This window comes from Podarcis tiliguerta (assembly GCF_965153285.1).
Source record: "Podarcis tiliguerta genome assembly, chromosome: 1".
NCBI classification, from domain to species: domain Eukaryota; kingdom Metazoa; phylum Chordata; class Lepidosauria; order Squamata; family Lacertidae; genus Podarcis; species Podarcis tiliguerta.
In genome coordinates, this window is record NC_139534.1 from 86744004 (window position 1) to 86768021 (window position 24018).

The 24018-nt window shown below is 43.4% G+C and overlaps 1 long non-coding RNA gene across 3 annotated transcripts; it reads right to left on the bottom strand.

Moving 5' to 3' along the window:
- Window positions 1-10042: 10042 nt before the first annotated feature.
- On the bottom strand, window positions 10043-15650 carry LOC310672139. Of its 3 annotated transcripts, none has more exons than XR_014508423.1 (4): window positions 15230-15650; window positions 13486-13575; window positions 13005-13053; window positions 10043-10193 (listed from the first exon to the last, which is right to left on the bottom strand). It is a non-coding gene; the product is annotated as an uncharacterized lncRNA (long non-coding RNA). The 3 variants fall into 3 exon arrangements; XR_014508424.1 differs by lacking the exon at window positions 15230-15650 and adding an exon at window positions 14096-14172; XR_014508425.1 differs by lacking the exon at window positions 15230-15650 and adding an exon at window positions 14111-14170.
- Between the last annotated feature and the right edge of the window lie 8368 nt (window positions 15651-24018).

Genomic DNA, 24018 nt, shown 5'->3' on the forward strand with positions numbered 1-24018 from the left:
GGCCACATAACCTCATAGGCAACCTTCTGGGGGCCACATTCCAGTGGTGAGGGGGCACAGAGGGAAACGTCAATGGAGCAATGGAAGAAATTCTTAGCTTTCCACAGTAGGCTACATTTCAAATGCACCAAAAACAGAGGTTTCTATACAAGCCCAGCTTTCTTCATCTTCCATCCATGCAATCAAAGGGTATTGTCACAGTGAAAGGACACATTCCACCCAGCAGAATGTGAGGGGGTGGTCTGGGGAGGGACGTGGCCTAGGCTGAGTCTGGAGGGCCAAGCAGAGAGTTCTTGAGAGCTACATTTGACCCCTGGGCCTGAGGTTCCCCACCGCTGCCACATAGGAATAAGAGAGGGACCTCCAGAAATCATTTCTTCTCCCACTGACCTGCCTCCCAAGGTAGACACTGAGTGATTTTGTGCAGAGCTCTATTTCTGGTCCTTTGGCTCTCAGCCTATGGTGTTTGCACATGTTATGGCAGAGATTTTTGCTCACAACTTGGAAACTTGGTATCAGGGAGGTGTTAAGGAAATCAGGTAAGTACAATAAATAACCACAGCTTGGAAAAAAAAAAGACTCTCGAGAGGTAGTGGTAGAAAATTGCTGCTGCCTTCCATTCCCTTTTCCTCTCTGCTATGGCACCGTGCTAAAGAGCCTTCAACATACAATCACGTCTGTTTACTTACGAACTAACGTAAGTCATCTGGAAAATGGAAGAAAGCATCCCCGGCAATTGCAGGTAGAAGACATTTCTCATTTAGATGTATCCATAATGTTCTTTCCCCACAAATTGCTTGTCAAGCTGCCTTCAACATAATTAAGCTAAGCTAGTCAGACAGAGTTACTGTTATTTTTCAAAGAGTCTGTGCTGGTTGCCAGCTCCTTGACTCTATTTTTTCAGGACAGTTAAGCACAGTCGCCTGTGGCATTTCCCACAAGGAGTTTAACCCTGCTTGTCAAAACCTCTGAATTGCTTGGAGGTGGCTTTATTTTTATTTCGCTTTTCTGAAGGCGTGTTGCTGTTTACCTTTCCTAATAGATTTTCATTTCTTACCCACCTTTTCTTTCTTTTCTTTTATTTTTTTTTTGATCGGCAAAGCTGATAGAACACCAATAGTTTAAAGGAATCTGTTGTGAAGGTCTGCTATAGAATCTTTTCATTTGTGCTGCTCTTTAGATTTTTTCTTTTTAAATGGCCACGTGATCAGTGGAATCTTTCACTTCACATAGATCAGGCATGTCCAACAGGTAGATCGTGATCTACCGGTAGATCACTGGACTTCTGTGGTAGATCACTGGTAGATCACTGGCTCCCCCCAAAGAAGCTCAACAACTTTGGCTCCCCTAAAAAAAGGCTCAACGTTTTTGCCCTGAACCCCAAAACACAGGGCTTTCCTTCCTAAGAAAAACTCAACAACCTTGACCTGAACCCCCGAAAAGGGGGTAGATCACTGCCAGTTTTAAACCCTGTGAATAGATCGCAGTCTCTTGGGAGTTGGCCACCCCTCTCATAGATGAAGCTTAAAACAAGAGCCTTTGTAGGAGCAGTGATTTAATCTGCCGGAGGTTCGTTTTGCTTCCAACTGTTGCAGCGACACAATGCATTTCTCTGCCCCTGCCAATCCATGTAGGTGGGTTGAGTATAATTACCCATACTGGAATCTGGCCAGGATGTTGGTTTGAACATTCCTGTTTTCCACAGACTGTGCGGAGAGAGCTTGAATATATCAGGGCTGCCGAGGACCCATTTTCACAGCTTATTCAAAGCAGTCCCACCAACGTCAAACTTTCCACCATCGCCATGCGACTGTATTGACTGGGACGAAAACTTCCCAAATTGCCACTGTGATTTTCTGCTTTAAAGTTTAAGGCTCTCTGTGTACCACCACCCACTGCATTTCTACTTATAAGGGCTGATGTGATTACATCTCAGAGCTGGATTGCAGGAAAATAAGGTAATTTTCTGAAGAGCAATTCATTGCAATAGGCTAACCATGGTTGGTTAGAGACACCATTTGCTGCTGTTCTTGAGATAAGTAGCAGAAGATGAGCTGATGAACCTTAAACCTCGGTCCTAAACAACTTCACTTTAAAATAAGCCTCTTTGGCTTTGATGAAATTTATTTCTATGTAAGCAGACTTTAGTAGTAAAGACAAGTAATGGGGAAAATCTAGCATGCCTTCGTTCTTATCACAGGCCAATTGACTAAAAGTTGGTTCTCTAAGGCAGGTCTTTTGAAGCATATACCATTAAGATCACTTTATATGAATTAGTTACACCTTAACATCCATTTTACTCATCCTGTCATAGTAAAAAAAAAAAGGTTGTGGAAGAGTACCCTTTTAGATCGACTTCTATGATTGTATGGAAACATGTAGTGGTAGCACTTCCTCCAGCAGCTATGCAGTGATAATCCTTTTATCAGTTAAAGGACTCAGGTAGGAGGTGATATGAAAGACCTATGCCTGAGACCAGGCATAGGCGAACTCGGCCCTCCAGATGTTTTGGGACTACAACTCCCATCATCCCTAGCTAACAGGACCAGTGGTCAGGGATGATGGGAATTGTAGTCTCAAAACATCTGGAGGGCCGAGTTTGCCTATGCCTGCCTAAGGCGCTGGAGAGCTGTTGATAGTCAGAGTGGACAAAACTGGGCTAGATCTGACCTAGTACAAGGCAGATATAGCTGGGATAAAGTATTATAATGCACAACAGCTGGCTGCATGTCTGCAGCTGCATTGGTGGAAACACCTCAGTCCCCCTTACTGGAAGGAGAGAGCACATTCCAGGCACCCACCAATCTCTCTTGTCAGTTATCTGTTTGGTGGTACTTGGGACAAGTTGGACAATGACAACGTGGACCTAGAGTACAAGGATGTGATATTGGGTATTGTCACACCTTGGTTACGTCTTCTGCACTCCGACAGCCACCTCCGATGAGCAGCAAAATTGGGTTTTAATCTCCTTGCTTGTGCTATAATAGTCAAGAGGTGTTCTCAGGCTTCTGGTAAGAATAGATGCTGTTGGGTCCCATACATTTAAAGCACTCTTGGACCACTTGTCAAGAATGCAGAGAACTGTAACTCTGTAGGTTCGGGATTCTTAACAAACTACTCATTCTAGGCTTCTCCATGACTGTTAAAGTGGTACAAGAGTGCTTTAAATATATGGCATGGATGTGTCATTGAATTTAATGGTTTGTTTTAAGACAAAACACAGCTGAGGCCTGGAGGGCTTCTCTTAAGGTTGGTCCAGCAGCTGGGGCAGAAGCTAGGCTGCTGTTAGGAGCAACAGTGAGGTTGCTGTTCAGGGATCTGCACTGTCTCCCAGTTAACTACTGGGCAACTGTAAGGTTTTACAGTGGTACCTCGGGTTAAATACTTAATTTGTTCCGGAGGTCCGTTCTTAACCTGAGGCACCACTTTAGCTAATGGGGCTTCCTGCTGCTGCTGCTGCTGCTGCTGCGCCGCCGGAGCACGATTTCTGTTCTCATCCTGAAGCAAAGTTCTTAACCCGAGGTAATATTTCTGGGTTAGCGGAGTCTGTAACCTGAAGCGTATGTAACCTGAGGTACCATTGTACTGCGGTTGTATAAAGGCCTAATTAGTCCAGGACTGTTTACCTAAGATAGCGCCTTTTCTTTGCTCATCCTACTTGAACCCTTAGATCATCAAGTAGACCGTCATGTGAGGGCCATACACGTGAGTGTTCATTTAACAAATATCTGGGGCACAGCTTTTTAGTGCAATGTCACCCACGATTTGGAAAACACGCCCCTGGAAATTAGGACGACACCAACCATTTGTTCTTTCAGGTGTCAGCTTCAGAGTTCTTTGGTTCAGCCCAGCTTTTTCAGTGTAGCTGCTGCTGCTGAGTATTATTCTTGTCAGGTTATACTTCTCAGTATATTATACTTGTCAGTTATACAAATGGATTTGTTGTATTTTTGCGGTTTCAACTTGGTAGTTTGCTTCCATTTCCTTTTTTTGTACACCACCACAATATTTTCAAGCAACGGGTGGTTTAAACATTATTTAGATAAAGAATTAAATGCAGGGGTGGCCCACCCTGTTTTGCTGTCTGAGGCAAAACAGGAAGGTGCCGCTCTTCTGTCCCCCAGCCATAGCCTCGCTCACTGGGCTAAAATGGCAGCAGCAGCTTCTGGTGAGATCTCCCTGGAAATTGCCACCACTGTGCATCAACATTGCCCATGGGGCGGTGTGCTGCCCCATGAGGAGATATGCCCCATGACATTCTGCCCCCCAAGGCAGCTGCTTCAGCCCACCTCATGGGCAGGCCAGCCCTGAATAAATGGAACCATCTTATCAAACAAGGCAACCATCTCATCAGTGGCAGAAACAACATGGAGGTCTCTCTCTCCCACCTGGAAAGTCTATGGCTCAGTCTGAAAGGCAAGTCGAGTTTTGGCAGGGCTGCATGTCATCTGAGCTTAAGCAATAGCTCCCAGCTGCACACACGGACCTCTGGGTTGCAATGTGTTTGTGGAATTTAGGCCAAATGAAACAAACTGGACTTCTTTCCCTGTAATGTGTTCAGGATCAGGATGCCAGACTTTAAATATACGTCCTCCGCATCTGTTAGAAGAAACTGACCCAGTAATTTTAAACCATTTTGTGATTTCTATGCTAGGCTTGTGGTTTTTATATAGACATTCATCTGAGTCTTCCGCCCCCCCCCGCCCCCCATTGTGTCAGCTGTAGTCATCTTCCTGCAGTTAACCACACAGTGTGTCTTAGAAACCGAGCATGCCAATAACCTCAGGATGCAGTTCTTTCTCATTGTGGCTAATGTAAGAGCTGGATGAAGGACAGGAAAGCAAAATCAGTGCAGGCTTGGCTGAAATAGTGGTTAAGCAAGAAGAGATGGGCTGGGGCACACATCTATTCTTGCGGTGTTCATATGAAATATTCACAATCCCATGGTTGAATGGAAGTCAGAGGACTGAGTTTAGCTTAGCTTGTCTCATTTTCTGTTCTCAAGAAAAGCTCTGTTAGCATTATTATTTTTAAAAACAACAGAAAAATGCTGGCCAATTACCGTATTTTTTGCTCTATAAGATTCACTTTTTCCCTCCTAAAAAGTAAGGGGAAATGTGTGTGCGTCTTATGGAGTGAATGCAGGCTGCGCAGCTATCGCTGAAGCCAGAACAGCAAGAGGGATTGCTGCTTTCACTGTGCAACGATCCCTCTTGCTGTTCTGGCTTCTGAGATTCAGAATATTTGTTTTCTTGTTTTCCTCCTCCAAAAACTAGGTGTGTCTTATGGTCTGGTGCGTCTTATGGAGTGAAAATTACAGTACTTTTTATCATCTGTATGGAACAAACTAAATAAGTAGGTGCCTATAGCCCATTCCTATGTTCTACTGGATGGTAGCCAAAAAAGACAGGATTAAGTGCTGGACTCCCAACTGGAGCAAGACTATAGCTATAGCTATATCTTGTGCTGATCATGATATCTAGGTGCTGCCTGTCTAGAAGGACCCCATGTATGCTACGGGAAGTGGACAATCCCACACTATATTTGGGTAAGGATCCCAGGTTCAATCCCTGGCATCTCCAGCTGAGCTAGGAATGTCCCCTACTTCAATAAGCCTGGACAGCTGCTGCCCATCAGTGTAGACAACACTGAACTAGATGGACCAATGGTCAGACAGCATTCTGTGTTCCCGTGTACAAAAATACACACACATGACACCTGCAAGGATCAGCATATTACAACAGAATCTTTTTCAAGGGAAAATATTCACGGTGACCCTTCATTAAACAACTAATTACCTGAAACAGACAAAATGAAATGTGTGTGCGCCTGTTGTGCACTTGTGTGCCAAAGGCCCGTGACCCACAGTTCCCCTATGGACAATAAATTACATGGACACAATTATTTTGGTTTATGTGTTCAGGTAGGCTACAACTTTATTGTTTACAGATGTGAGCAGTTTGGCTTAGGCATTGGATGAAGCCAGGCTATATCTTGACTCCCACCTGTCTGCAGGGAGTATAATAATAATAATAATAATAATAATAATAATAATAATAATAGTGATTTATACCCAGCCCATTTGGCTGGGTTTCCCCAGCCACTCGGGGCAGCTCCCAACACAATATTAAAAACACGATAGGGTAAACCACCAATAGCAGGAACTCTATGACTTACATCAAATAGGGACCCCCTCAAGGGGTCTCCGTTGGGGTTGTGACATGGCCCGAGGCCCCGGATCCCTTTAACAGGATACCCTTACTGAGGAGGGGCAGGTGAAGGCTACAACCTCCCCTCCATCCAAACAAAAGCTTACCCAATGCCTAACTGCCACTCGAGACCAAATGGCTCACCACCAATACCCTCACACCTGCAACCAATCCCTGACGCATTCTGAAATGTCATTCAACCACATATCATTGCCAACGTCGGAAAGGTGCACCCCATCACCGCGAAACAAGGCCTCCTGCTCAAAGGTGATGGCAGGGTGACGTATTACACAGCCGCTCAACTGTTGCACTTTTTGCGCAACTGCATGGTTTGCCTTCTTTCTGGCTCTATTAATGGCAACCGGGTCACCTGGGACCAAATTATGGTTAAGTTTAGTACAGGGTCACAAGCTTAGTACAGGGTCACAAGCTTATCAAAGTCCTTCTTGAAGTTCCAGGTTAGGTTGATGCCCTTTTCTGATCCTCTTTTCGATCACCTGGAAACCAACAATACCCATGTTTACACTGCAGTGAAGGACCCTGATTTGACCTGTAGTGTATATCCCTAATCATTTCTCCCTTGGCTTCAGTTCCATCAACTCCTTCCTCTCCTTTATTGATTGTTATATTTATATAGCCATTCAAATGCTTCCATATCATCCTTAACTACTGCGTTAAAGCCCTACCATTGACTTTCAGCTTCCTTCCTCTGAAATCTGCCTAGCTCTCCTGCTACTATATTACTTCTCATTGCCAGTGAAGCAGTTAGGCCATTTTAAACACTGGACTTCACGGTCTTATTATGCTCCCTTCTTATTATATAGCAATGTGCATTACTTCACTTACTTCCAGAGTGGCAAGCCAGCCCTGCTGCGCTGGAGGGAGCTCTTGCATATTTTGCAAAATGGGACCCTGGACATCTGCCCCAATCACACCTCTGTCCATTACCAACGTGTAGATCCCTGCGTATTGCTGACTACTCTGAGTTCCATCCTCTTCACTCTGCTCCATAACTGTTACTCTCTCCTGCCATTTCTGGTTTGCTCCCATCAATTTTCTCCCCCCTTGACATTATCCTCACTTCCACACTTGAATCAGCGGATGTTCTGTTTGAATGATTGCAGACTCCACACGAGGACTCTTCCGTTCCCTTTATAGAAAGTTAGGCTATAATGTGGTCATGAAATTGGATCATTATAACCACAATAAAAACACAGCTGTCTTCTTCTCTGCTTCATGTTGGTAAATCTTCATTTGAGATCCCTTGTGTGAAAGCATTTTACTGTATTTGATTAGGCAATACTGTGGATACCAAAGAAGACTTGATACAACTGGAATGCATTTCTGAACCATAGAATGTGGATTTTGAGCAAACCTTGGGCTCTGATCTGCTGGAAATATAGTTTTCATTATATTACTTTATCTGCAATGAATGGTTATTCATTTCCCTAATATTTGGTTTTTTTAATGACCAGCAGATTTTTACAGAGTTGTTATTCACACATCATACACACATAACAGATCATCTAAAATTAATGAAAAATACAATAAAAAGAGAAATTGATTTATTCCCATCTCTTGAGGATGATTAATGATGAATTTAAACTGATTATCTGGGGAAATAACCATATCTAACATAACACACACACACACACACACACACACACACACACACACGTGGTTAAAACAATATGTTACATTTCAGAATGAAAAGATACATGGGTGGAAACCTTTTGCTACTGAGTAATTGATCATGGGAAGAAGTGTTGAAAAAAACTCTTCCTAATCCTTCTCCACATAGAATTTGATTCAATAGAGTGAGCAAAGATCAATTAATCACATCAACTTAAGGACTTCAGTCACATGCATACTTCCATGGGAGAAAGCCCCATTGAGCACAGTGACTCCGTTCACGCCTAACAACATGCCAAACCATGGTTTCGTACAAATGTATGAGCATGTGGGCTTCCAGACAGATCATGCCCACTTTCCTCCTCCTCTGGTCAGCTCTTGCTGCGCTTCTGTGATCTAAGCCGGGGTAGGCAATCTAAGGCCCAGGGGCCAGATGCGGCCCAATCACCTTGTCAATCTGGCCTGTGGCCGGTCCAGGAATCACATGAGTAGAATGTGTCCTTTTATTTAAAATGCATCTCTGGGTTATTTGTGGGGCATAGGAATTTGTTCATATTTTTTTTCTTCAAAATATAGTCCGGCCCCCCACATGGTCTGAGGGACGGTGGACCGGCCCATGGCTGAAAAGGTTGCTGATCCCTGATCTAAGCCATGGTTTGTCTTAGCATGCTGTCCATACTCAGACTCATGGTTTATTTCTTCCAGACAAACCATAAACTATAAACCAAGACAAACCTCGATTACAGCTTGTGGTTTGTTTGGAGCTCACAGTAGTGTGGCACATTTGGTGGATTGTGAGGTCCTTGGGGTGAGGATGTTAACCACCTGGTGGCACCTGGCCCAGGGGTTGCAATCTCTGCAGGTCCTAACTCTCAACAGCATGACCTGGATGCTCAAATGCCTTTGCAGTTTGTGCTACTGGCTTCTCTCTATCTGACTGCAGGTCAAGTGATGATTTTCATGTGTCACAGATATATCTGGGCATCACAGATATAAGACCAGGTTGCTTTCATATCTATTCACATGCAAACAAGTCATCACATAACACTTTTCGGTGGAGTCAGATCACACGTGTATTAATTTGATTATTCATTTCCAGTGTGATTCTTTGCACGTCTACTCAGAAGTTCAACAACATTCCCTTCCAGGTAAGTGTGCACGTAATATTGTAGCCTTTAAATATTTTTGCCCCCACCTTCCAATGGTGTGGTCCACAAGGCAACACACAATTTGTTCTTTGAAACAACATTGTCATAAAAATAAAACAGCCTAAAAATAGAAGCCTATAAACACAGTATGATTAAAAATAACATAAAACACAGCACAACGGGAGGTAGTGCAAAGTTAATCAAATGCTGTTAAATGCTTGGACAATTTTTTTTTTTAACCTGGCCAGGTGCTTGGTGAATTAAACATGTGGGATCCATGTCATTTTCTTGGCTCTTTCCAGCTGCGATTGATAAACCAGCTTTGGAGGGTGGTTTTGAGCTAGAAAAATGACAGGAGGGTAGAGGTTTAAGCAACTTGTACCCAGGCTCACTCCTCATGTTCATTCACAGCCTGACTTTTTTGAGTTCAAATAAACGAAAAGGGAGAAACCATGGAATGCTGTTTAATGTATGGTTTCATGAGCTTCACTTGTCCATCATCATTAAGTTTATAGTACCCAAGTGTAGAGAAATCAACCCATTTACATTCAAGAAAGCAATTAGAAGTTAGAACATTTGAACAGTTTCAGTGAAGAGGAATTATCCTCACAGGAGTCAATTTTCTTCATCTTTGCTGGAAGCCAAGCATTCCCTTCTGTCTGTTTAGGTCCAAGTGGACAGAGAGTGGAAGAAACTTGCTAGCATTTATGAGCTACCTTTTAAGTTCATGGAGGGGAAGGATACAAATGAAGACAAGCAAAAATATCAACTTGATTTTTTTTCGGATCCTTAGCATTTTAGTAATCAGAAGAGGGATCAAGAAAGATCCCCGGCCAGGCTATTTGGATTCCTGGGGTCAGCCATGTTTTTCTGGGAGTGATGGCATGCCATCAAGCGCTGTTGCTCCCAAGGTAACCTGCTCTATGTTCAGTCAAGCTGTGCTCATTCAAGCAAAAGTCCTTGTATCCTAGGTACTCGGGTTGGCAGTGGTTGGATACATCATTTCAGAAGGTTTAAAAGGAAATTATTTTTATTGGGGGGGCAGGGCCTTTGGATCACCTTGTAAGTTGTTTAAAATTTACCTTTATAATTAGTGTTTGTGGATGGATTTTTATGAATTTGCCCTTTAAAATCTGCCTGGAAACAGGATGGGATAGATCTACGAGAATTGAGATGCAATGGACTTCAGTGGTTATGTCCATGCCTACATGAGGAGGGAGAAAATAAGAAGAAGCTATTTGCTTCATAATTTATAGGTCAGCCCATAGTTTCTACAGCAGTCATCCAGTGGAACTTGCCCATAGCTGTCAACCTTTCCTTTTTTTTTGCGGGAAATTCCCTTATTCCAGCGCCATTTCCCGCTGCTTCCTGCTGCTATGCTGGATTGTTAGATATCCCGTAGACTGTCCCCGGGACAGGTGAGGCTTTCGAGGATGCTGATCCCTTATTTTCAAATCTGAAAGTTGACAGCTATGATTACTTGCCATGAACATTAAATGGATATTCATGTCCCAAGAATTTGGGCACATGCACCAAGCTGGGGAGTAATGATTTGCTATGACTCCATGCTGTGTTACTATACACATAAGAACATAAGAGCTTGCTGGATCAGGCCAATGGCCCATTTATTCCAGCATCCTATTCTCATAGTGGCCAGCCAATGCCTATGGGAAGCCTGCAAGCAGGAACTGAGCACAAGAGCACTCTTTTCTCCTGCATCTTATAGCCACTGGTATTCAGAAGCATACTGCCTCCAGATTTGGGGTCTCTTCCTCACATTCTACCTGAATGCTACTATAAACCTGGGTGGAAACACCTGGGGTTGTACATAGTTTGAAATGGCCCTTACAAGCTGCACATATATATCAACAATTTTGTGACTCATCCATTTCCAAGTGGGTTTGGGGCCTGCCAGGAATCTCTTCTTCCAAATGCAAATAAAATAGCTGGTAATGTAGGCACACTCTGTACTTCAGAAGAGAAACATGAAACTCCACAATGTGATAATCCCCACTATAGCTTTGGCGTTGGGGCGGGGGGGGGGGGGAGATGCTGGAAAATATCCAGAGATCCTTGTGGATGTCATTATTAAGTGGTACTCTCTGCTCTTGCTCTCTGGGCCTTGTCTTTTCCTCAGGCAGCCTGCCCAGCCATCACTAATCTGCTTGGACAGCGTGGTCCTACCACACACTCCAAATATTGGTAAAATATTGTTTCCTGGCAATGATGTAACTGGTATCTGGAGTTGCTGGGAAGCAAGAATGACCATGTGCCAAATGGCCCGTGACACTGAACACATCCTTTCCAAGTTTCATTATTCTTTCCCCCCTACCCCAACTCTAAATGGCAGGTGCCGGTGCAATAATAATAATAATAATAATAATAATAATAATAATAATAATAATATTTATTGTTACTACCCTGCCCGTCTGGCTGTGTTTCCCCAGCCACTCTGGGCGGCTTCCAACAAAAGATTAAAAATACATTAAAACATCTGTTATTACAAACTTCCCTAAACATGGCTGCCTTCAGATGTCTTCTAAATGTCATATAGTTGTTTATTTCCTTGACATCTAACAGGAGGGCATTCCACAGGGCGGGCGCCACTACCGAGAAGGCCCTCTGCCTGGTTCCCTGTAGCTTTGCTTCTCACAGTGAGGGAACTGCCAGAAGGCCCTCGGCGCTGGACCTCAGTGTCCGGGCAGAACAATGGGGTGGAGATGCTCCTTCAGGTATACTGGGAAGAGGCCATTTAGGGCTTTAAAGGTCAGCACCAACACTTTGAATTGTGCTCAGAAACGTACTGGGAGCCATCGTAGGTCAATCAGGATTGGGACAGCGGCATGCAAGAAAGGGGTGGGGTTAACTCTTTTTTGTGCCCAGTACGGCCCTTATGAAAATCCTGCTTCCTGAGATGCCTTTTGGCCCCAGGAAGAAAGAGTTCATTGCTAGCTTCCCTTCTAGGGCTAATAGCTGCTTAGTGGGGGATGGGCAGGAGGGATAACTTCCTCTAGACCGTGACAGGGGATGAAAGGGCTTCCCCATATGTGTCATGGTCCCCATCCTGATTGTGTCTTCCTGGGACCTGCTATTTAGAGTGTGGGAGGGAAATAGCACTTGAAGTGACATATTTCGTCTCACGCATCGTGTGATCTCCAGGCATTTTTATTCAGACAGGACTGGGTGGCATGTCTAATTTGTTCAATGGGATGTTATTTATTTCAGTTTTATTAGGAGATCTGTACAAATATTTTTCAATTTTGTTTAAAACATTAATGTACTGCCCTTCGTTGAAAAATCCCACAGCATCCTTTTCCAATAACATTTAACATAACCTGGTGCTTTTTAACTGCTTCTTTGTCTCCTCCCCTCTTCATTCTCTTCACGCCATTCCAACATATGCCTCCTACAGGAAAAACAAAATGGGAATGGCCTGTATCAATTGTTCGAACATTTCTGTGAGGTAGGTTGGGTCGGGAGTCAGTTTCAAAAGCTGCTTAAGTTGTAAATAGAAATATGCCGTACAAGTTAAACCTACATTTAAAAAAGCTGTATCCAGAGAGAAGCTTTGAGTTGTCAGGGAAAAGCCCCCCTTCCCAGCATCCTCTTTTAACTTCAGTCCCATTAACCATGCTCAGTGGGAAATGCAAAAGGCTATCTGTTCGAAGTTCATGGCTGAGCAAAAACTCAAACCTTGATTTCCACAGCCCTCCTTCTATTCAAGTATACCAGAAGTGGTCTTCCAGATATGACCTTTTAATTTCATCTGTAATGTCTATTGATTCCTATAATTTCCTACATTTTCCCTGTAGCTAGGCAAAGCATTCAATAAATTATCAGAACAAACAGAGTTGAAAATGAGATCATTTAGATGGGCAATTTCCTTTCAATTCTGCAATGTGAGGTAGGAAAACAATGCTGCAGCCTGCTTTTATCTCATTAGAATGTTTCCACTTACGTTTAATGGCCACAATTAATTAACCTTAAGCAAGAGCCTTTTATCTTAGATCCATACCAGGATTCTGCAAAAAGAAGAAGTTTGTGTTTTAGTGTTCTCTTGTTGACTGTTGGTTGAAAAAGACAAGAGAAAAAATACAAATGGCAAAAATTAAAATAATGCAAAAAAACAAGTTTCAGATGGAAATTGCACTCCATTACCATTTTGCGAAAGCCTGTATTTCAGATCTGAACTGATTTCAAAATAGCAAGGCAAGCAATGAACTGAAAACTCATTTGTGCACAAAGCACTGCAAAGTGTAGGGTGTAGTTTAGCTTTTTAAAAATATTCTGAACAAAGTGGGTAAACAACCAGAGACCTGTTACAAATAGTTTTTCCACTCTTTGTTTTTTTCTACACAGCTTTTATCTCTCTCTCTCTCTCTTTTTAAAAAAGCTCTACAATCTCCAGTTGCTTACACGATCATAGATTTAATCAACGGTTAAAAGGGTTTGTTGTAAACAAACACAATCCTGACAATTACGGGATCTCAGCTTACTTGTGTCATATTGATAGAAACGAGCACATCCTCAATGGTGTCTTCATTATACCAAGAAGGACAGAATTCACTATTATATGACAGAATCACCTGAGAAAATAAGAAGATTTTGTCATTACTCCCATGCCCTGCTCCAGAATTCTTTTAACTGCCATATATTGTTGACTCAGCATGAAAATAATGAGCAACTTTAGTCTGGTCAGACAAAAAGCAAAAGAAAAAAGCAAACATTTTCAAAAAAATAACCATTTTAATTCCTTCATTATAAAAGCATTTTATTTGAACGCTAGCCCACAGAAACATGTCAGGCACACTTGCATTCACAAAAATGGTATATATCAAAACCAGCTAAAGATCGGAACTGTGGGCTCACATTTACTGTTATTGCTTGAAGAATTAATCTGTTCATTTATTTTATTTATTACATTCGGATACTGACTTGTCCACACCCTCAAGCCTTACTAACTGAAACTCATCCAGCACAACAGGACTAGACAGTGCTCTGGACACCCCTTGAGATTCGTCTGCCATCATAGCAGAGTCACGATCCCGGTGGAGGCAAGTGATTATTTCCTCAAAATGCTTTGCAAAGAAGTGTACAGTGAGCTACCATAAGTTCTACCACCTCCTTTGGGCCGGACTGTAAGAGGCCCACACTGCCCAGAAGAGCTCCGACTGGATGGCAAAGTGAGGATGCAATGGAGGCAACAAGTACCGTATTGGCCTGAATATAAGCCACACTTTTTTTTCCAAAATTCTGACCGTGAGAAGTTAAAGTGCGGCTTAAATTTGTGACCTTACAAAAATTGGCTTTTATGATATTGCTGCTGAAACAGACACACGGTAAAACGGAACCAAAAAAATTGTTTTATTCTCAATTTGCGAGCTTGAGACTGTTGTGCAATTAAGTCTAATGTCGTTCATTGCTTTCCCCATATTGTACAGTGCAGTAGTGATTTTTTATTTGCATTTACGGTGCGAAAAACAAGTGTTTAACCCACTTGCAGGTCATCTCTAGTACCCATAGGATTTTCTTCTATGTTTGCCATTTACAGGTGTGAATGCCTGTGGAATTTTAAGGTAGCGGCTTACATTCGGGTATCGCCTGCTGAGGGCTGCCTGCTGGTGCCTGAAGGGCCCTGCCCTTTCCTCTTTCCACCTGGCTTGGGGCAGGGCCTGACAGGCTTCACAAGGACTGCTGCTGCTGCTCAGCAGAAAGGGCTCCTCTTTTAAACTGTTTTTTATTTTTATCTGTGTTGTTTTAAATGAGACCATCTTGGCTGTGAGCCTTGGAAGACCTGCACCCTGCCTTGCTGGCCCTTTCTCATCTGTCCTGGGAGAGTGGAGTGCTGACTGACTCCAGCTACAAAAACTGAGGCTGTTGAACAGATTCTTGGACTGGAGTATTTTTTATGGCGGGTTGAGAGAGCTTGTTGCTGTTATTGATATTATTGTTGTATCTCTAGTTTTAGATCTTACGATTTACATGGAAATTGTTTCCATTTGGTTGTGTACTTTTTGAAGTGTTTTATTTATTGCTTATGACTTCTGTTATGTTTGTAATTATGTCAATCTTGTCATGTTGTAAGCCGCCTTGAGCATAGTTTCAACTATGGAAAGTCGGTGTACAAATAAAATGATGTTGATGATGATTGTCTCTCCCCCCCCCCCTGAATTCTAAAGGTGCGGCTTATTTGCGGGTGCGTATTATATTCAGACCAATATGGTATTACTCAGAGCAGACCTGGCATTCAACAACAGCAGCTGCAAACCCGAAGGCTGACTGATATGACAACCACAGTTCCCCAGGTTGGAGGAGGGTCTGGCACATAGAACAGTCACTCACTGCCTGCTCTGTGTGCCCCTTACCCAGCCTGTCCCACTGTCCCCTACCCTGAACCATTGCGACTGGGCCCTCCTGCTCTCCCCAGCCCCTCTCTTCCCAGGCATATCCCACAAAAACCCTGTAAAAACCGTTTAAAATAATTTAAAGCATTTTAGACAATGGGGTCAATCATAACGAAACCGAAACCAGCTAAACAATACTGCAATTCAAATGTGTGTTCCGCTGCAGCAACTTTCATAGCTGCAGTTACTCAGGGCCCCGCCCTACTAGACCAGGTGGAAGAGGCCTGTCAGGCAGGGAGCCCCTCCCCTGCCACAAGACTCACATCTGAGATAGTATCTGGCCTCCTCAGCAGCCTCAACTCCCCCCCCCCCTTCTCCTGCCTCCAAGGGGGGGTTAATGTTCTTAACCGGTGGAAATTTATTCTTTTACAAAGGGCTTTCCAAGACTTCAGCTTGCAGCCTCATTGCTTCAGTCTATTTACAAAAGGGGAAGGCGGACTTCCTGTGTTGAACCTCCCCATTTCGATGCCAAATTAAACTTTTAGAAATCCAATTCTCCCGCTTCAGCTGTACTCACAGGTAATTATTTTGAAGTCAAATTGTCCACAAGAAACAGTCAGTGCTCTCCGGCAACAGCTGTGCGGCTTTGATCCATGGAAGAAGCAGACGATTCGAAGCACCGCGCCACTTACCCCATGTCGCTCCGGATCCCCGAAACCGGGTTTCCCTGTGAGTAGGGGAGGCGCAAAAGGTGCCCGCCGAATCCCACGTTCACACGCTTCTCCTGCCTGTGATTTTTTGCGGGTCTCTGCCTTCGCCGTGGCGGCCAGACCCAGATTTCCCTCCATGGCTCGCTTTGAAACAGCAAAGCGGGAGAAGAGCCGCTGAGTGGGGAGGAGAGAGGGACAGAGAGCCTGCTTCTTTAAAGGAGCAAAGCAGTGTAAGCGGCTCCTGTCCAGTTGGTTCCTTTAAAGCAAGCAGGCTCTCTGTCCCTCTCTCCTCCCCACTCATCTCACTAAATAGCAGCAAAGTTTTTCAGCTCGCTAAGCCTGCTTGCTTTAAAGTAGCAAAGTGGGAGAGGAGAGGAATCTTCTCCCCTTATACCCCTCTTCTTCATTATTAGCAGCATCCTTCTCCACCCACCCCACGTGTGCTTCTTCTCCCCTTAAACCCCTCTCCTGCATTATTAGCACCATCCTTCTCCACACACCCCATGCATGCTCCTTGTCCCTTGAGTGCTTTTCCTTCCCTCCCCACTTAAAACGTGGTTACAAAGCACAGATCCACATGGATCCTCAGGATTTTTGCACTGGGTCACCCCAAATTCACCATCAGATCACATAGCATGTCCATGGCTACAGCCTGCACCAAAGAAATCACGCACCCACTGTTGCCTCGGGACACAGTGGTGCAAAAACGTGGTTACAAAGCATGGATCTACATGGATCCTCAGGATTTTTGCATTGGGCTACTCCAAACTCACTGTCAGATCATATGTCTGTGGCCACAGCATGAACCACAAAAATCAGACATTCACTGTTTTGTTTAGAATATTTTTTTCTTGTTTTCCTCCTCTAAAAACTATGTGCGTGTTATGGTCGGGTGCGTGTTATAGAGTGAAAAATACAGTAATTTAACAAGTCCAGCCAGAAAACCAGACAAACATGGAAAGTGGCTCCCCTCCTGTTGTCAGCTACATTGACTTTAGTTAGTATTACATGCTAACAAGGGCAATGTGGGAAAAGTGCCACTATAGTGCTGCAACGATTCCAGATTCACCCAACAAGTCTATGTATTAAGTTGGTTTGCTTGATTGTACTACACCCTTATTGCCTGGAAATGTCACTCCCAGAACCAAGAAACTGATTAGCTTCATATTCATCAGCTCTAATCAAGGCTTATGACTCAGCCAGGGTAATAATACATACGGAAACCTTGTTCTCAAACTGAAGAAAATAAGAGATATAAATAGAAAGGTGATAGTTTGTAGTTGCTTAACATGTGGAGATTATTAAAACTCTTCTCTTGGCAGAAATACAACTCTCTCTCTCTCTCTCTCTCTCTCTCTCATAAACACACACAATGGGGAACTTCAGCTGATGATGCTTTCAGTATGAATTTGCAAAATATGCACATGCCTGTTGGGTTAGGTCAGATAGTACTGAAACGACAGAGGCTGACAGTGTTGGGGTGAGACATTCATTCCCAGAAACAACACTGGAAGTTACCAGAAGTGGGAATGCAACATGTAGTCAATATATGTGGACTTCTGACAACATATATGATCATGAAACAAGAGGTACATGTATTTATTTATTTCATAAAATTTCTATACTACTTTAAGGCTGCTTGGTAATGTAGCCATGTAGAATGGCTTTTCCAAAGCCTGGTCTAACGTTTGAATAAGATACAGTGGTACCTCAGGTTACATACGCTTCAGGTTACATACGCTTCAGGTTACAGACTCCGCTAACCCAGAAATAGTGCTTCAGGTTAAGAACTTTGCTTCAGGATGGGAACAAAAATCGTGCTCCGGCGGCGCGGCGGCAGCAGGAGGCCCCATTAGCTAAAGTGGTACTTCAGGTTAAGAACAGTTTCAGGTTAAGTACGGACCTCCGGAACGAATTAAGTACTTAACCTGAGGTACCACTGTACTATAATATTCAATGATTGCTATTCACTGAATAGTGACAGGGATTAATGCAATGTAACCCTTCTAAAATACAAGGGCTATGATGTCAGACTTTGGGTGTCAATTCCAGAAACTATTGCATTGCTCAGAAGTGGATCTGATATCTAATTCGAACTACAGATGGAACACTTCTCGCCATCCTCTTCCTTCTGTTGCAAGAGGCAGTAGGTAAGGTCTCTATCTAGCCAGATGGCTGGAAACAGGGCTGGAATTAAATTTATGTAATGCGTTTATTTATTACTTCTCTTTAAAAAAAAATACTATAAAGATTGCATGCAACATTTGATGGATGGGCACCGATGTTGTAAAGTTTCCTATGGATTTTTTTATCACTTATAAAGAGAAAATGAACTTTTTGTGCATGTGTAGAAATGTGTATCAAAGAGTACCAAAGTTTCTAAAAGTATATAAAAGTACAGAAAAAATAAAAGTATTACAATTCAAAAAACCTATTATTATGATTCTTCTTCAAACAAACGCTTAATAAATATATTGCTCATACAAACAAGTTGGTTCAATTTGAACATTTCTGGTTTAATCATTTTCCAAATTATCATATCAGAATCTAAAAGGAACATGAAATTAATCCCTGTCCCAGAAATTCCTGTCTGTTTAATATATTTCACAACAGAGACCCTGTCAGATCCATGGCTGAACTGTGCCTAGGGTGCTGTACTGGGGTTGGGGGAACCCTGCCATGTACTCCCATATCCAGTCAACAGCTGAAACAAAAAGTTCATTTTCTCTTTACAGGTGATACTGACCTACATTAATATGTGTTTTCTTCTAATCCATAGGAAACTTTACAACATCAGTGCCCATCCATCGAATGGTGTATGTAAGTACTGATGTTAGATCTGTGCATGCAAATTTATTGTCTTACAGGACAGGAATAAACCATGCATGCAAATTGTGCATCAGAGTCATGAAACAGGCTGTGAGATAACCAGTCTCATATAACCAACATGCTTAAGTCTCATCAGCCACTCTTCAGTTCCTATACCAATAATATAGGAACTTTTGCCACTTTGTAATTAAGCTAAGTTCTACTGCTTGTGCAACTTTCTGACTGAAGCATGGAAAAGAACATGAACCAGACCTTTGAGAAGTTTGTAAGTAAACAGTTTTAAACTTACCTAATGTGTGGTCTTTTCCTATGTTGTGGGGAGAGATAAGTTTTGAAACTCATTGGGAAGAGCATACTTTAAAGGTCTAGTAGCTTTACTTTGCTGCATATCTCTGCTGTGGTTCTCTCACCAAAGAGTACAGTGGTGCCCCGCAAGACGGATGCCTCGCAAGACGGAAAATCCGCAAGACGAAAGGGTTTTCCGTCTGCAGAGGCGCTTCGCAAGACGAATTTCCCTATGTGCTTGCTTCGCAAGACGAAAAATGACGAAAAAATTTGAATTTTTTCCCCGCTCCAAAACCCCTTTTCCTGAAGCGCTAAGCTGCTAAAAGCATTTTAAGCCCTTAAATTGTCAATAGCGCTAATCCGTCAATGGGCTTGCTTCGCAAGACAAAAAAACCGCAAGACGAAAAGACCCGCGGAACGGATTCTTTTCGTCTTGCTAGGCACCTCTGTACTTGCCTCAACCTTGGATCTTGGAATCCAGGAATTCTCCTTTCTATATTTATTTTTGCACCCACACAGGCTTCAAGTACAATTAAAAATATGGATTTTTTACAAATGAGGCGAACAAGTGAAGAATTGCCAGAGATGTTCCTTTCCTGGAGTGCCATTTGGTTTAGGGCTGGTTCTGGGTAGCTGCCGTCATATCACGATCTAGAGGGAGTCCCAGCTGGCAAAGCACCTCAGCACTGGCTAACAAAGCATCAAGGCAGGTTAAGCAGATGTGTGAGTTCAGCACAGGGTGAGGCGGCCAGGGCATCCCATTCTGCCCCTTTTTCCCTTGACCTAACCTCCTAGGATTGGACAAATTCATGGAGGATAAGGCTATCAGTTGCTACTAGTCTGATGGTTATTCTCTGCCTCCATGTGCAGTGGTAATAATGTTTCTGAATTCCAGTTGCTGGAAACCACAGAAAGCAAGAGTGTTGTTGCACTCAGGTCCTGCTTACAGGCTTCCCATAAGCCACTGTGAGAACAGGATGCTGGACGAAATGGGTCATTGGCCTGATCCAGTGGACTCTTAAGTTCTTACATTATCAAGATCTGGACCTTGTGTACAGTGGTACCTCGGGTTAAGTACTTAATTCGTTCTGGAGGTCCGTTCTTAACCTGAAACTGTTCTTAACCGGAAGCACCACTTTAGCTAATGGGACCTCCTGCTGCTGCCGTGCCGCCGGAGCACAATTTCTGTTCTCATCCTGAAGCAAAGTTCTTAACCTGAGGTAATATTTCTGGGTTAGCGGAGTCTGTAACCTGAAGCGTATGTAACCCGAGGTACCACTGTATTGTATTGAAGGCAACTGAGCCTCAAAAGTTTGTAGTTCCCATGATTCCACCAGCCTCCTGCTGTGAACTGACTCCTCCTTACAACCTGCTGTTTTGTGCTACTTATGAGGAGAACAGAATTAACAGGCAGGGCCAAACTGGCAGGTTAGAGGACACTGAGAACCTGGACACACATGTACACTCATGGTGAATTCCAGAAAGATGGGCATCATAGGGCAACAACAATTCAATTAATACTTCTTGACTAAAAGCAACACCTGCTTCCTGCTTCTGTTTTGTGTAGGATGGCATTTCAACACTTCCTCTGCTGGCTTTCTTCCCCAGAGTGATTATCACACAGTTTCTACTTGCTTTGAAATCATGAGTCCAATTTCCAGTGAAGGCACATCCTTTGGCTATGACGCAGAATCGTACAGATATATAAGTTCATGCTAATTGCAGAGAGGCAAGAGCCCCATAAGGCACAGGGCTGCATATGTAGCATAGTGTAGGCTAGAGTTCTCATTGGGTGTTATCACTTGAAGAGGAAACCCAGGTGTAGAGGCCCTGTCCCACAACTGCACAACTCCTCAGACCCCTTTGCAGTGAAATTTTGTAGTGGGGAGGCTTCTCACACAGGTGGGAACCTTGATCCTCCAGTGCTTCTACTTATGTGAGGAGCCTTATGGATCACCACTACAAAAAGTAAACATGTGAAGGGGTTGGAGGGAGTCAGGCTAAAGGTTTATCCCTGTTCTATCCATGTTCCCTGTTCATGTGATGGCACCAGAAGAATGCTTAGGGTCGCCATGTATCATACATCATGTATCATATCATACATCAGACCTTCAGTTGTGACTTACTTGCCAAAAAGGTTGAATGTACTGTACTGATTTGACCCCAAACACAGTAAAATTGACTTAAGAAAACAAAGAACGGGGAGGAACACTCAGGACAACTGTTCCTCCAGTTAAAGAGATGTCTACAAAGACTAGCTCTGTCCTGAATGCGCAGGCTTTCACAAAAGGTATAAACAAGACTCAGATATCATAGATAAAATTGATTCCTCTTGGCATCCATCCTAGGTTTGAGGTCTTGACTATTTCCTTCTTCTGTAGGCACAACATTTAATGTGGGTTTTGCAGGACGATCTGAAATAGGAGAGAGTGTTGTTAAACAGAAACAGGTTCTTTCTTGCATGGTAACAAGAGTTAAAGCATGCAGGAGCTGCTGCTTTGTAAGTTTGTCTAAACTGAAGACTTAAACCCCCCTAAGCATTTAATTTAACACGTAAATGCTGCTTTGGGGAAACTGGCTAGGCCTGATTTTCACATGCTTAAAACCATACGGTATAAAGATTTGTGATGCTTAGTCCCTCGGATATACCTGTGCTCATATGTATCCTGTGAAAAACTCCAGCAAAAAGCTTAGGACTGATTATTGAGACCCCTGCCCCCGTAGCAGGATTGGAACCAAGAACCCAAGTGTGGGCTTGTCCACACTTCTGTTTGGCCTGCTGGGGAAAACTCGCTCTTTACTTCTGAATCAGAGCAAATGCCAATTACCGGTAGGTTTTCCACGGACTGACATTTGCTCTGATCAGGCAATAGAGAGTGGGTTTTCCTGGGGGAAACAGCAGGGCAAATGGGAAACTGCTCTGACCCACATCTAGAAAGCACGGGACAAGCGGAAACCTCTTTCCGCTTTCTGCTTTCTAGGCACAGGACAAGTGGAAGTATGGCCGAGCACTTAGCTCCCATGCTGCTTGACTCCTATAAGGGATTTATACTGAACACCTGCTTTGCTCTACCCATCTTGGGACTGATCCCAAGACTCACTCTGCTACCACTTAAGAGCTTATAATGGGATGCGCCAGGCAGCATGCCAAGTGTCACAAAACATGTAATGGCACATGGCAGAAATAGACAGTATATGTATGCCAGAAACACAGGCAAATATGTTGTCACAGATGTAGGAGGCAAGATTCTAAGCTTTAAATCTAGCATATGTTGCTGCTTAAATAACTTACTTGCTTCCCCCTCCCAAATTCCCACTTTCTCTCACAATATATACAGCAGCTACATTGTGTGATTGTTTGTTTAAAAGATGGACTCGGCCTTTCATATATGACATTTTAACTGGATTTTAATTTTTAAATGGTGCATTATATACCATAAGGTAAAGGTACCCCTGCCCGTACGGGCCAGTCGTGTCCGACTCTAGGGTTGTGCGCTCATCTCACTTAAGAGGCCGGGGGCCAGCGCTGTCCGGAGACACTTCTGAAGACACTTATATACCATAGAGCATAGTAAAAAGAAAAACAGCATTATCCATATGCAGTCTCAAATAGATATTCTTACACATTCAAATTTTCTCCTTTCAATTTTTTTTAAACAATAATATCAAAATAACAATGAAACCATATTTTAACCAATGTTATAAATGACAAAGCCAAAGCATATAAAACAGCCGCAGGCAGTAAAACACCATGCATTTCAGACTAAACGGTCCTAAACGGAAGACCTAGGGAAGTTTTTAATATTTGATGTTGTTGCGATGTTGTTGCTTTTTTATTATTGTTATTGGTGTTCTGTTGGGAGCCACCCAGAGTGGCTGTGGAAACCCAGCCAGATGGGCGGGGTATAAATAATAATGATAATAAGAATAAGTTGTTGTTGTTGTTAGAGTTTGCTTGCCCCTGCCTTTTGCTGAAGGTTGGGCTAAATTTGCATCTATATACAAAAATTAGCATACACAAATTTTACGCCAAGTTGTGCTACAGTCCTTCTGTTGCTAGGTATTGAGCAAAGCCCTGTGTGCAGAGCTGACCATTGATACCTTCTGGGCAGGAAGAAATATGAGGACTTCCTGTTTAGGTGGTGCTTTGGTCAACAAGGACTCCCTGAGCTCTAAGGTGCCTTGTATTCCTTGTTCTCTGGTCCTGTCTTTTGGTCTGCATTCCAGTCAAAGTTGCTACCTAGTCATGACTTTTGCCTTGTTCCCCAGTCCGGCTGCCTCATTCCTCTCCCATCTCTTGGGGTGAGTGAAGGAGCAAATTTGTTTGTGTATATATAAACACTACCCTTCAACAGGTTCTCAGGGTGCTTTACATAGTTAATTACAGTAAAAGAAGTTGACTTACAGGAGATATTACTGCACTGCTGTTAGGTCCATATGTTTTATATCAGGGGCAAAGGTAAAGGTAAAGGGACCCCTGACTGTTAAGTCCAGTCACGGATAACTTTAGGGTTGCGGCACTCATCTCACTTTACTGGCCAAGGGAGCCGGCGTTTGTCCACAGACAGCTTCCGGGTCATGTGGCCAGCATGACTAAGCCACTTCTGGCGAACCAGAACAGAGCACGGAAATGCCATTTACCTTCCCGCTGGAGCGGTACCTATTTATCTACTTGCACTTTGATGTGCTTTTGAACTGCTAGGTTGGCAGGAGCAAGGACCGAGCAACGGGAGCTCACCCCATTGCAGGGATTCGAACCGCCGACCTTCTGATCAGCAAGTCCTAGGCTCTGTGCTTTAGACCTTTTTCACCCCAAGGGCCACATGCCAGTGGTAGGAGGGGCCAGGGGCAAAAAGTGGGT